Source organism: Colobus angolensis, unplaced genomic scaffold (assembly GCF_000951035.1).
Source record: "Colobus angolensis palliatus isolate OR3802 unplaced genomic scaffold, Cang.pa_1.0 Scaffold103, whole genome shotgun sequence".
Lineage (NCBI taxonomy): Eukaryota > Metazoa > Chordata > Mammalia > Primates > Cercopithecidae > Colobus > Colobus angolensis.
In genome coordinates, this window is record NW_012111253.1 from 2128755 (window position 1) to 2144175 (window position 15421).

Consider the following 15421-nt stretch of genomic DNA (forward strand, 5'->3'; position numbering starts at 1 on the left):
AGCCTTTCCTGAGTTACTTTCCTTGGTAGCTAAAACTGCAGCAAGACATTTCAGTAGCAGTTTCTAAGGAAGTGAATGGATAGTGAGGTAATTTTCTTAAGTACTTGGATTCTGATTGTCTCCAGAGGCTTTGAAGCTGTTAGTTACACAATAGACGGATTTGATCTCCTAGGATCTTTGCCAAGTTTGTAATTGCACTGAGATTTTTAATGATCAGAAATGACAACATGATGTCCTTCTCTTTATACTGGGAGTGAGATAATTTGTACATAAGAAACAAAATTAGGTGTTAGTTTGAAAGGCTTGGAGAATCAGACTTCTTTTAGGCCAGATACAGTGTATATCTGAGAGATAGTTATACAGCCGTTGAGTTGTAATTGCTTGGTTCATTAAGGTATCCTTGAAAATCATTAGTCTGTCAGTAGCATGAGGGCAGGTTTTATGTCCTTTTGGTAATCATTGAGTCCTAGCACAATAGTTGACTGTGGTAAGTCCTTATTAATTTTTGTCGGAAGAATGGGAAGTATATTGAGTTGCAATGTCTTTTTGCAAATTTTTTTTTTTTTTTTTTTTAGCATGGGATTAGAGGTAGCAGTTTTGGACAGGAGGCAAGGTAGAGTGTTCTTTCCCTTCTGCTCCTGGCAGGCAAGTCTTCTTTTTTCAAGACTCTAAAGTGTCACCATGTTTATGAAGACTTCTTATCTTTTCTAGGTGCAATTGACCTGACTAGTCTTCCTAAAACGTGTTCTTTACTTACTGCTTTTATAGCATCTGCGATGTGTTTATTGCATTTTTATTTGCTTCTTTCTACCATAGTAGAAAGTTCAATTATTATTATTCAATTATTATTCATCTGTCTATTCCTGATATATATATTAGTAGAAAAGTATTCCACTGCAAGTAACAGCAATAATTATCAGCCAAGGAAGTTAATCTCAGAAAATAGTAAGAAATGTGTATAAAATATAGGTAGGTATATTTTTAGTGCTATTTATAATGAAGAAATAGAACCATCCTAAGCTAAAACCAATAGAGGACTGATTAAATAAATGATAAATATTTATATAAGGAACTATGAAGTAACAATTAAAATTTATGCATTTTCCAAATTACCTGCCGTAAGTATACATCAGTTTGGTGAACAGAAAATATTCTTCACCCATATCATACAATAATCTGTATTCAACCCAATGTTGGTTTTGTGTTATAGATCAAGTAGAAAAGGAGCAGTAAAGAGGAAAATGGGAAATTAAAATACTGTTCAAATCTACAATGAAATAAAGGTAGTGAAGTAGGCAACTGGTTTGTTTAGACAGTCCAGGGGATTTGGTATCTTATTCATCAGTTATTGATTGTATTCTCTGTGCCAGCTAAGTGTTGGATGCTATGACAGATGCAGATAGGCCAAGTCATGGCCTCATCCCTCAAAGAGCTTGCAATCTGGGGAGAATAATGCACACATAGAAAATGGGTGAGCAAACAAAAATGAGTGCTACAGATTTGAATGCCATAGAAATTCAGAGGACAGAGTGATTACATCCTCCTGGGCTGGTGAAGATACATTTCTAAGGAGGAGAAGAATTATACTGTCATTAACGATGGCTTTAGGATTTAAATAAAAATGGAAGGAATATCATATTTAAACGAAGGAGAATGGGTGAACAAAGCCATGGAAATGGAAAAGTAGACAGCATTTGCAGAGAACTAGCTCGACTCAAATTTTAAGATTCTTCTTGTAGTGGAAAAGCAAGGGCCAGAACTCTAAGAGCCTTTCTTAGAACCTCTGATTCATATTTGCAAGTTGCAAAAATGGGCATTTAAATATTAGAAAATTTACTGTAGGACATATGAAATTAAGCTGAGAGCTGAAAATTTTCCATTCTTGGTTCAGTACTTCAGTGAAGACAGCATTAGGTTAAGAATCAGACCTGGAATGTGGTACTACAGGTTATAATAAGTAGTAGCTCTGTAACCAAAGTAAGCCTTGGTTTCCTCATCTGTAAAACAGGTATGATTATTCACCTCTCTGAACTCGTTGGGTTCTTAATGAGCAGATCAAGTAAAATGGTATAAATGTTCTTGATGCAGAGCTGGAGGAGCAAGAGAAAAAAAATCTTCAGACAGAACTCCCTCCATACCTCTGTTCCTGTACCTCAACTCTGATGAAAAGATATGTAACTAGGGGAAAGAAGGGATTTACAGAGAGATTTGAATCTACCTGAAAATGGAGTACTAAAGTGGTAGTAGTCCAGAAAATGTTCCTTCCACCCAGTACCAGATCCTTTAGTACATTGTTTCCAGACAGTTAGACTCCAGTATAAGGTTTTGGGGATACATTTTAGCTATAACTGTATAATAACAAACATCCTATTTTCTTGTGGCTGATTGATCCCAGGGCTGCACTGATTCTGTAAACCAACTTGGCAGGATTTCCACAAACTGCTTCTGGGGAGTAGTAATTCTTAGGGACCTAAGGCTGCCCTCAAATGAACTATAATACCTTGCCCTTAATTCTTTAGAATGGAAAAATAATCAGAATTATCTTGGCCCATGGGGTTGCTTATCAGCAGTTCTCTCAGGACTGCTGTTCTTTTTTGGAGAAGGGCCAGTAGAGTGAGTCAGATCTTTTATGTTTTGTTTATAGAGTGGCCATCAGACATTGGTCTGAACCACCCAGGTGCAATGAATTTCCTTTGGCATGGTCATTTCACTAGGTATGCTTTTGATTGTATCTAAGTTGTTTTAAGAAGCCATTTGAGTGGGCCAGTTTCTAAATATGTTATACAAATATAGAGTACATTGCTTCTATGCTATCTTGCCCTTGGCCGACTTACAAGAAAGAAGTTATAAGAAATTATGACATTAAATGTGTTATTGTATATACTCTATGGATGTTGAAGACATCATTCATTACATTTCTTCTTTTGAGGACACTGGATAATTTTTCTGTCTAATCTCAAAATCATAAATAATAAAATTTCTGGGCAACTGGTTTATTTTTATCTTAGGGATACCATAGCTCATGTAACAAATTATTTTTTGCTATTGGCTACTAGGAGGTTTACCCCTTCCTTTATGAAAATTACAGAACCTTCTATAACTGTTTTTTCTTTTTTTTTTGTATACAGATCTGAATCCTGTCTTTATCTTATCTCTCTTATTATTGATCTTTCCCTTTGTCATGTTTTTCTCAAATGCTTATTTTTAAACTTTTATTTTATCTTCTTTTATTACATGATTTTATGTAAATCATGTTTAATTCTTTCCAGAACAGGACTACCTAGTGTGAATAAATAAAGTGAATTTGATACAGAAATATTAAGTTTAATTTGTTGAATTGGTGTACGTATTTCCTTTTTTGTTTATCATGATTTGGTGATAATCTAGGACAACAATTAAGTGATATCCATAAATATATAACAACTGAAATTTTATATAAGATAATTTGTGAGGTAAAACAACAACTGATCACATGCATATAATAACCCCTGCGATGAACAAACAAAGTGTGCACAGATTGTATCTTGACCCTTTCTTTTCAAGCTTCCCTAAGTCTTCATACATTTCACCTGGAAGCCTTTTATAGGAGAGGAAACATACTCCTAAAAATATCTCACATTTGGTTAAGAAACAAAATGGACTTGTCTGTTGTATATTGCCTGGTCGGAATCAATTATTCCACACTCACCCTTTGTGATCTAACTCTTTCACTGCCATACCATCTCCACTTCACTATAGGAAAGCTTCAATTTTTGTAGTTTATTTCAGTTAAGTATTAAGAGGCAAGCTGGTTAAATTAATTGACACGTGTGAAGAGCTGATAACCCCCCTGTTTAATTTTCCCAGTAGTATGCACATGCTTGCCCCAAAGAATAAGATAGCTCTGTCTCCAGATGTCTTGATACAAGTTTTCACACTCTTCTTCCCCAAGGAAATAATGTAGCAGTGTACTAAGATATACACAGCTATGTTATTTGCAATTACAAAAATATAATCAAATCTTAAAGGCTGCATAATTTTGCAGTATATGGATATAACAACGTTTATTTCCAAATGGTAAAACATTTAGGGAATGGTTAAATTATGGTACATGAATATAATGCAACTATTAAGAATCATGTTTATAGGAAGATTCTTATAATGTATAAATAAAAACATAGAATACAAACTGGAATAACATATGAGCTCAATTCATTAAAATATCTTTTTAATTCAATAAATTTTGATGCATATGAGGAAATAGCATCAAATAAGATATACATGATTTCTGAAAGCATTAATTAAAATAGGACATCATTACAAAATCAAATCTCCCTTTGGGGATTGGTAATTTTTAATCAAATGTGATTAAGCTCATTTTCTAGTTCGTGGACTTTCCAGGACCCTCGTTTCATTTCTCTTCTGCTTTCTGTCTGAGAATTCATAATGCTCCAGTTCAATTAGATTGAGTTGAAGAGTATAAAAGCAAAAGAAATGGATAATTCAAGCCTAGAATTCCACATTATTTTTAGATTTTCTTTACCTACATAGTTAGTGTAACCCAACAACATCACTTTCTCCCAGGAATCCATCCTTGTAATTTTGTCTGGGCTACTTCTGCAGGAAAAGATACTAGTTTGCAAAGGAAAAAGTGCTTCTGCAGGTGCCTTTTAATTTTATCTTACAAAGAAACCCACACTCATGCTTTTATGGGATGTAATTCTTATTGTTATGTAGCTTTATCAATTTAATTTTTTGTTGAGACAAATTTCCTTTGAATAATTTTTAATGATATTTATAGGACATGGATCTTTACTTAGAAAGTCTTTATTGAACATGTAAATCTTATTTAAGAAATCATCCTGCAAAATATATATTCTTGAGAATTGAAGCTAATATTTTAATTATCTGTGTCAAGTCATTACATTTTGGTTCTCCTGGTAGTTTTAATGTGATATTCTTGAACATTCACTACAGTGACATGATTTAGTAGCTAGTGATGCAACAGTATTACATGTCACAGAAATAACTGTGTCCTTCTAAGGCCTCAGAGGCATATCAGATTTGTCCCATATGCTATTTGCAATGATGTCTCAATGTCATTTTTTTTGTGACATGCTTGTACAGTATGACAATGTGAGAGTTAAAAATATGAGAACCTATTTCTCTCTGGTTGATTTGTCTATATTGACCTCTTGAAGTAATTTAGTATATCTGACCTTATTTATTTAAAAATTAAAATACCTGAACTTCTTATATGATCACTTTTAAAACACCAGATTGTTACATTTGGAGCTAAAATTCTGTGCTGTGTTATGCCTAAGATAATACAACCAAAGCCACATTGTTTATTCTTCTACTTTTTTACTTATACGTGGTGTCCATTATGCATTGATCTTGTCCAGCAAAATTAACTTTTTTAACTGATTGTTCGGCTGTCTGAAGAATCTTATTAAAATTTAATCAGTAAACTAAAAATAAGCACCTAATGCCATAGTGCATTCTGGTAACTCATAAAAGAAAAAAAAAAAAAGAAGAAGAAAGTAAAGCCTAATGTAGGCTTGTAAGGTTAAAGGAAGGTTAGTATATACTTATTGGCCATTCAAGGGTATATATAAATGACCATTTTTCCTCTTTTGAGAAGTGTGATATAATGCAACCACACTTACAAGTGATATACTTTCCCGTTTGCAGAATATTTACTGTTTTGCCTACTATCACTGAACTGCCCTGAGTTATATACCACTATATAATAGGGTTAAAACTCATCTGTGTCCCTTCTATTCCATGGAAAAGACTTTCTGGACGGTGGCTAAGGCTAACATAAGATTCTTGAGCTATCTCCTATGTGTGGCTTACTTCCCACTCACCAAAAAGAAGCAAATTCTGTCCAGATGCATTGTCTTCATAATGGCTTCTCTCTTTTTTTTTCTCATTTCTACCTTAAGGATTCCTTCTGCCTTACTGCTATTCTTATTTCTCTTATATTTCTAGAAGAGGCACCTAACTATATTCCTACTTTTAGTTTTATCTTTCTTTTATTTTGATGACTGTTCTGTTGCTCCAAGACTCTTATTTTCATAATACCATACAAAACACATAAGTTTAGAAAATTATGGCCTTTAGCTGATCTGAAAAGTGATGTATGTTTAAATGGACAAAAGACTTGAAACAGGCACTTCACAAAAGATATTCAAAGGGCCAGTGTACGAAAAGGTATTCATTTTCATCACTCATCAGGAAAACGCACAATGTGATACCATTACCCCCACAAGAGTAACAAAGGTGAAAAAGACAATACCAAGAGTTTGTAAGAATATAGAGATGTAGAATAATTGGAACTCTGCTGGGAGTGTAAATTGGTGCAACCACATTGGAAAACTGTTTAGTAGTAATGAGTAGAGCTGAATATAGGCAGCATGTGACCCAGTAATTCTACTTCTACACCCAACAGAAATAGAAATATAGGCATACACCCAAAAGAAATAGATATATAGTTTCATCAAAAGACATGCACAAGAATGTTTACAGCACTACTTGTAATAAACCTAAACTTGAAATAACTTAAATTTCTATCAGTAGAATGAATAAATGGGGATATATACCTAACATGGAATCAGTAGTGAGAATGAATGAGCTACAACTAGATGCAACAGTATGGATGAATCTTACAAACATGATGTTGAGCAAAAGAAGCTTGATCCAAATGAGTACATACTATGATTCCATTTATATGAAATTCAAAAACACACAAAACATGTAATAAGTCAGGGTAGTAGTTACCCTTATTAGGAAGTAGTAACTGGACAGGAAGCAGAAGTAGGGTTTCTGGGGTGCTAGTACTATTCTGCTAAGTGTCTTGATTTGGGTGCTGGTTACGTGGGTGGCCTCACTTTGTGAAAATTCAACAAGGTGTATACTAATGATTTGTATACTTTTCTGTATGTATGCCCTATATATGTGTGTGTGTGTGTATATATATATATAATTTCACAAAAGAGCAATACTATATGCTGTATTATTTATCTACCACTGCATAACAAATTACCCCAAAACGTAGCAGCTTCATGTAACAAACATTGGTTATCTCACACAGTTTCTGAGAGCAATCTAGGAGCAACTCAGCTGGGTTTTGGCATAGGGTCTCTCATGAGATTGCTATCAAGATGTAGACTGGGGCTGCAGTCATCCAAAGGCTTGACTGGGCCTGGAACATCTGCTTCCAAGATGCCTTCTTTTTTTTTTTTTTTGAGACGGAGTCTCGCTCTGTCGTCCAGGCTGGAGTGCAGTGGTGTGATCTAGACTCACTGCAACCTCTGCCTACTAGGCTCAAGTGATACTCCTGCCTCAGCCTCCCAAGAAGCTGGGATTACAGGTGCCTGTCACCATGCCTGGCTAAGTTTTGTATTTTTGGTAGAATTGGGGTTTTGCCATGTTCACCAAGCTTATCTTAAACTCCTGACCTCAGGTGATCCACCAGCCTTGGCCTCCCAAAGTGCTAGGATTACAGGCGTGAGCTACTGGCACCCAGCCCAAGTTGGCTTCTTCATGTACCTGTGGAGGGATGCCTCAGTGAAAGCTCTTTGTATTGCCAGAGGCTACAAAATAACCTCACAGATAACATTATATATATATATATATATATATAATATATACTCTTGCATATTTGTTTATACATATATAACAAATGATATCATGAATACTGTTTTATAATGTTTACTCAATACATTGTGGACATCCTTTTTTATTTTTTGACTGGCTTATCTATAGATCTATTTCATCCTTTTTTCATAGAGCTCTATTGAGGTATGATTGTCATATAATTGGCATACATACACATATTTAAAGTGTACAATTGGAGATTTTTTAAATGTATGTGTACAGTCATGAATTTATCATCACAATCTAGGTAATGGGCAAGCAGTCACCTGCAAAAGTTTCCTCCTATCCCCTTGTAATCCTCTTCTCATAGTTTTTAATGGCTGAAAAGCTTTATTTGCATATATAAAGTGTCTATAAAATCCATACTTACTTTGCTCACACATAGCTCAATCTAATATTTTGTTTAAATTGTAGAACGCTCACCCCATTTAGAGAAAGAAATACACTCCCCAACCCCAGTCAAGAACCTGCTATTGTATGTCATCATTGAGCCAGATTACCTAGGTAAGAATCTTAGCCTTGCCACTTTACAGACATTATGATCTTGGGCAAATTACTTAACCACTCTGTATCAAATTCCTTACCTGTAAAGTGGGGATAATAATAGTTTTATATTTAACTCATAAAATTGCAAAGATTAAAGGAATTAACACAATGATCTGATAACAAAGTACTATGTTATTATCTGCTGCTGTTATTATTCCCATGGTTTGTTACGCTAAAAGCCTCTTTTCAGTTTCTCCTGATGATGTTAAAGCTATGAGTTGCTAGGACCTTGTATTCAAATAGCCTACCAGAACTTATCTCCTCTTTTTCACTCCTACTTCTCTATCACCTCCCTCTGAGCATCTTGTTAAAGGTGAGGAGAGGTATGTAGCTAATCATAGGCTGTTTTAGTATTGGAGACTTTGGCTTTAGGGACATTTCATAAGGTGACAGATACCCAAAACAGAACACTTAAAACAATTCCAAGACCTTATCAACCAAGAGGTCAAAATATGAATTACATTTCTACATTAAAAGCTGTTATTGATCACTTTGATGGTAATGCTTACACATGTATAATAACCTTTCCTTGAGCACATACTAAGTGTATATTCTAGGAAAGATCCTAAGAATTAAGGTATTTATTATCTTTATGAAGCATACTATATTAGTCCATTCTCACATTGCTATAAAGAAATACCCAAGACTGGGTAATTGATAAAGAAACGAAGTTTAATTGGCTCACGTTTCTACAGGCTGTACAGGAAGCATGATACTGACATCTGTTTAGCTTCTGAGGAGGCCTCAGGGAACTTAGAATCATGACAGAAGGCGAAGAGCCAGCACTTCACACGGCTGGGACAGGAGAAAGAGAGAGAGGGGGGAGGTGCTACACAGTTTTAAACAATCAGACCTCGGGAGAACTTACTATCACAAGAAAAGCACCAAAGGGATGGTGCTAAACCATTCATGAGAAACTGACCGCATGATCCAATCACTTCCCACCAGGACCCACCTCCTTGATTGTGAGATTTGGGTGGGGACACAGATCCAAACCATATCATTCTGGCCCTAGCCCCCCACAAATCACATGTCCCTCTCACATTGCAAAATACAATCATGCCTTCCCAATACTCCCCCAAAATCTTAAGTCATTTCAGCATTAACTCAAAAGTTCAAAGTCTTATCTGAAACAAGGCTAGCCCCTCCCACCAGTGAGCCTATAAAATAAAAAACAACTTATTTCCAAAATACAATGGGGGTATAGGCATTGGGTAATAAATCCCCTTCCAAAAGGGAGAAATCAGTCAAAAGAAAGGGGCTATAGTCTCCATGCGAGTCTGAAATCCAGCAAGGTAGTCATTAAGTCTTAAACCTCCAAAATAATCTCCTTTGGCTCCATATCCCAAATCTATGACCCACTGATACAAGGTGTGGGTTCCCAAGGCCTTGGGCAGTTCCACCCCTGTGGATTTGCAGGGTTCAGCACCCATGGCTGCTTTCAAGGGCTGATGTTGAGCACCTTCTGCTTTTCCAGGCTGAGGGTACAAGCTGCCAGTGAATCTACCATTCTGGGGTCTGGAGGATGGTGACCCTCTTCTCATAAGTCTACTAGAAAATGCCCCAGTGGTAACTCTGTGTGGGGGCTCCAACCCCAAGTTTCTCCTCCTTACTGCCCTAGTAGAGGTTCCCCATGTGGGCTCTGCCCCTGGAGCAGGCTTCTGTCTGGGCATCCAAGCTTTTCCACACATCCTCAGAAATCTAGACAGAGGCTCTCAAGCCTCAACTCTTGCTCTCTGTGCACCCACAGGCATAACACCACGTGGAAGCTGCCATGGCTTATGGCTTACATCTTCTGAAGCAGTGGCCTGAACTGAATCTGGGCCCCTTTGGGCCATGGCTGAAGCTGGAGCAACTGCGATGTGGGGAGCAGTGTCCCCAGGCTGCACAGCAGGGCAACAGGGCCCTGGGCCTGGCCCATGAACCAATTCTTCCCTCCTAGGCCTCCAGGCCTTGATGGGAGGGGCTGCCATGAAGATCTCTGAAATGCCTTTGAGGAGTTTTTCCCTATCATCTTGGCTATTAGCATTTGGTTTCTTTTTACTTATGCAAATTTCTGCAGCTTTCTTGAATTCTTCTCCTGAAAATGGACTTTTTCCTACCACATGGCCAGGCTGCAAATTTTTCAAGCTTTTATGCTCTGCTTCCTTTTTAAATGTGTTCCAGTTTTATGTTATTTCTTTGCCTACACATATTAGAATAGGTGGTTAAAGGCAGCCAGGCCACATCTTAAATGCTTTGCTGCTGAGACATTTCTTCTGCCAGATATCCTAAATCATCATTGTCAAATTCAAAGTTCCACAGATCCCTAGGGTGGGGGTACAATTCAGTCAAATTCTTTGCAAGGGCATAACAATAGTGGCCTTTGCTCCAGTTCCCAGTTAGTTCCTCATGTCTATCTGAGACCTCTTCAGCCTGGCCTTCACTGTCCATATCACTATAACCATTCAACCAGTCTCTAGGAAGTTCCAAACTTTCCTGCATTTTCCTATCTCTTTCTGATCCCTCCACACTCTTCCAACTCTGCCCGTTACCTAGTTCCAAAGTTGCTTCCACATTTTTAGGTATCTTTATAGCAATGCTGCAATCCTTGGTACCGATTTTCTTTATTCATTCTTGCAGAGCTATGAAGAAATACCTGAGACTGGGTAATTTATAAAGAAACAAGGTTTATTTGGGTCATGGTTCCACAGGCTGCATAGGAAGCATAATGCTGGCATCTGCTTGGCTTCTGTGAAGACCTCAGGAAACTTACAATCATGGTGGAAGGTGAAGGGCAGCCAGCACTTCACATGGCTGGAACAGGAGGAATAGGTAGAGGGGAGAGGTGCTACACACTTTTAAACAACCAGATCTTGCAATAACTCACTCATTCACTCTCACGAGAATAGTACCAAGGGGATAGTACTAAACCATTCGTGAGAAACTGCTCCCATGGTCCAGTCACCTCCCACCAGACCCCACCTTCTACATTGGGAATTATAGTTGAACATGAGATTTGGGTAGGGACAGATCCAAACCATATCACATACTATCAATGTAAAGAGATGTGGCTAGGATTTGTAGGGATGAGAATAGACTGGGATCTGGTGTTACAGCAAAGGAAGTGAGTAGGTCCTACTGATTGGTAATGTGTTGGAACCGAACTCTCGATTCCCTCCTGGGCAGGGGTCGTCGCGAAGGATCACCGACACGAAGTTCACAGCAGAGAGTTATTTATTACTAGCGCGCTAGGGTCCCAAGCTCTAAGTTGGTCCTGGGACCCTGACTGCTTGTTACAGGCTGTTTATATAGGCTAACACAAGTTCAAACACAGCTTATGGCGCGAAATTCAAACAAAGCTTAAGGCGTAAAATGATTGGGTCTAGCTATAGCCTGAGCAAGGGGTCTTGGTTTAATTGGTTAGAGCAGAACCTTATGAGGCTCTTTCCTGGAGTTGATAATTCCGGGAACTTCGAGGCAGGGTGAGACCCCTGGAATTGGCAGGGTGGGACCTCATGAGGTTGTTTCCCGGAATTGGCAGGGTGGGACCCTATCAGGGTGGAACACTATCGAGGCAGGGTGGGACCCTATCTAGGCAGGGTGGGACCCTATCTAGGGCCACCTGGTGCTAACTTTTTAGGTTTTGTAAGGCCTACTAGTTTCAATGTTAGATTGAGCCAGGGATATTGCCACTGTTTTTTTTTTTTGAGACGGAGTCTCTCTCTGTCGCCCAGGCTGGAGTGCAGTGACCGGATCTCAGCTCACTGCAAGTTCCGCCTCCTGGGTTTACACCATTCTCCTGCCTCAGCCTTCCGAGTAGCTGGGACTACAGACACCTGCCACCTTGCCCGGCTAGTTTTTTGGTATTTTTTTAGTAGAGACGGGGTTTCACCTTGTTATCCAGGCTGGTCTCGATCTCCTGACCTCGTGATCCACCCGTCTCGGCCTCCCAAAGTGCTGGGATTACAGGCTTGAGCCACCGCACCCGGCCATTGCCACTGTTTTAAACCTGTGTAATGGGAGTTTGTTTTACTACTTTCCCTAAACTGAAAACAACCTGTCTTAGTTGATTCAGGCTGCTATAACAAAATACTTTAGGTAATTTTTGAGAAACAAAAATTTATTGCTCAATTCTGGAAGCTGGAAGTCACAAATTAAGACGACGGCAGATTTAGCATCTAGTGAGAGCTTACTCTCTGCTTCAAATATGGTACCTTACTGCTGTGTCCTCACATGGCAAAAGGGGATGGGAAGCTCCCTCAAGCCTCTTTTATAGGGATATTAATCCCATTCATGAGAATGCAGCCTCATGACTTAATCCCTTCCCAAAGGCTCCACCCGTTAACACTGTCATAATTAGGTATTAACTTCCAACATATGAATTTTGGAGGACACCAACATTCAGACCATAGCACAATCCAAGTGTCTGTCACTGGTAGAATAAAAAATGAACAGGGGTGTGTGTGTATGTACGTGCCTGCGTGTGTGCGTATAATATACAGAGCCAGTGGTAAGAATGAATCTACTACAATTACCTGCAACAGTATGGATGAATCTCACAAACAAGATGCTAAGCAGAAGCCAAAAAGATCTAAAAGCATATACTAATGATTTCGTTTATATGAAGATCAAAAATGTAAAACTCATTTATGGTATAAGAAATCAGGTTAGTGATTCCTAGTGCCTACCACTCCTTTCCTCACTCTGCTAATTCCAAATACAGAGCTTGTTCTCATCACTGTAACCACCACCACTACTCTTACTGTCACAGAGTGTCCAGGGTCATCTTCTTCAGGGCTTATAAAGTCCAGGGAAGTTACAAGGATGGCTGTCTACAAGGAAACATTGAATGGGAACTGGCTAAAGCCTCAGGTATGGCTAAAAATTGGATGGGAACTGGCTAAAGGGTCACACATGGATAAAAATTGGATGGCAACTGGCTAAAGCCTCAGGCGTGCATAGGCATCCTTACAGTAGGGAGGTCATCAGCAAGGGAGTGGCTACTGCCCAAGGGAAGCCCTCAGCATATAGCCCCAGGAAAGATTCTGACCATGTGCTTGCTCTTATGGTTTGTAGATGCTGAACCCACCCCCAAGGGGCTCCTGAGCATTCAAGAAATGGCCCTCACTAAAAATGCTTCTTCATTTTTAATCTGTTTGATTCCTTTCTGATCTGACTCTTCCAACCTAGGCCCCACTGATTTCTCTCTTTCCTTCAATCCAGAGGAGCCTTTCTAGCCTGGAAGGTGGGTTTCAGTGGGTAGGATTGGAGGAGGAACTTCTGCTGTCATTATTTTATTTAATAATTTCATCTGCTAGAAGACTTCTTGGTTTTCCCAAGTACCTGAAAAGACAGAAAAACTTATTTTTTTCTCTTTTTCTGACCCATAATTGTCTTTCATTTGAAGCAATGAACACAAAATGGCTTAGGTACTTGCAGGGCAGATGGTAAATACACAGTAAAGAAAGGAGCAAAAAAACATAAACTATTGGGAGAAACAACTTTAGTAAACATTTTAAAATGTCATTCCATAAGACTTGGGTTGAATTAGGTAATAAAAGTATTATTAATATTATGAAATTTCGAGGAGAAACGAGTTTATGTGTGTGGTGGAGAAAATATTTGTTTTAGATTCATGGCATTTCAGGTGGTGGCAAGATATCCAGGTGTAGATTTCTCTGAGGCATTTAGAATTGTGAAACTGAAGGGATGGGTCAAGGCTGAATGTATAGATTTATTGGGATGGAAGGTAAAATTCAAACATCATTGTGGATGAAACAAACTATTCCTGTTAGAGAATACAGTTGACTTTATGAAGTGATTTATAGGGCATCTGGATTGTTTGATGTGGTGTGCAATGACTTTTTTATTCACTGAGGAGTTTCTATAGTTTTAGCATAATTTATTTAAATGGTTGTACCATTATCTTTAATATTTTATTGTGCACTGGAAATATAAGTCCCACTGTCATATAAAATTAATATGTCTCACTTGAAAGTTAGAGAATTCTTTTCCTGTTGTTATTGACGGTGCTGGATCTCTGTGTTTCAATGATACTTACACTGGGCTTCCTTGTTATTTCTTTGACTTGTTGACGTATGAAAATTCAGTAAGCCATTTCATTGTATGCACCAGGGATTGTTAAATAATGGCTGGCTGCCAGTTTTTGTGTGGCCATGAATTGAGAATGGTTTTACATTTTTAAATGCTTTAAAAAAATTAAAGAAGGGTATTTTATGATACATGAAAACTATATAAAATTCACATTTCAGTGTCCATAAATAAAGTTTTTGTTAAAATATAGCCACACACAAATTTGTTTCTGTGGCTGCTTTCATGCTGTAACAGTAGAGTTGGGTAGTTGCAACAGAGACCATATGACCCTCACAGCCTAAAATATTTATTCTCTAGCTTTTTACTGAAAAAGCCAATTGACCCCTGATATACACCAACTGTTGTATCATTAGAAAACTAGTGCTAGGTGTGGTGGCTCACACCTGTAATCCCAGCACTTTGGGAGGCTCAAGCTTGCCTAGCTTTGCTTGGGTGGGTGGATCACTTGTGCCCAGGAGTTTGAGGCCAGCCTGGGCAACATGGTGAAACCCTGTCTGTACAAAAAAAATACAAAAATTACCAGGAGGCTTAGGTGGGAGGATCACTTGAACCTGGGAGGCAGTATCCCCCAAAAATACATAAACCCGCAGAAGTATTTCTCTTACACAGGCAATAATTATTTAAATAGCATATTTTCCTGCTTTATTTTTCTCCTTGATAGGTACCACTATTTATCACTGTTTTACATATTATACTTTTGCTTGTTTAAATAAACAGACACAGGTTAACTATTTCTTCCCTCTAGATTGTAACTTTAGTGAGGGCAGGGGTTTGTGTCTGTATTGCTTACTGTTGGATTCTCTAGCACCTAGGCATGTAGTAGACACACAATGTATATTTTATTTGAGTATTTACATAATATATATCTGTTGAATTGAGAAACGAACGGCTGAATTTGCTACATATTACTGTATCCAACTCTGAGGATGACTGGGCAATAGAAACAAAGTATCCTTTGTTCATTTGCATAGCTTGCCTAGCTTTGCCCTAGAGATTGTAGGAGGTATCTCTGAATTTCAGCAATATCTAACAGCATTTTGATGCTGTTCCCTAGTGTATATAGCACTAAAGAACAGCATGTATATACATATTAGATACATTCATTTTTAAAAGTATTTAATAATATACTTTTATAATA

The 15421-nt window shown here is 38.0% G+C and overlaps 1 protein-coding gene across 4 annotated transcripts in view; it reads left to right on the forward strand.

Annotated features, from left to right (window-relative positions):
* The window catches only part of PRRG1 (proline rich Gla (G-carboxyglutamic acid) 1), a 109690-nt gene that overhangs the window by 35245 nt on the left and 59024 nt on the right, over positions 1–15421 (forward strand). For 2 of the 4 annotated variants that reach the window (XM_011941931.1, XM_011941940.1), the window contains exon 2: positions 8056–8145. The exons of the other annotated variants lie outside the window; for them this stretch is intronic. The gene's annotated coding sequence lies outside the window, so the exon portion shown is untranslated. The remainder of the gene's footprint in view (positions 1–8055; positions 8146–15421) is intronic. 4 annotated transcript variants of the gene reach the window in all.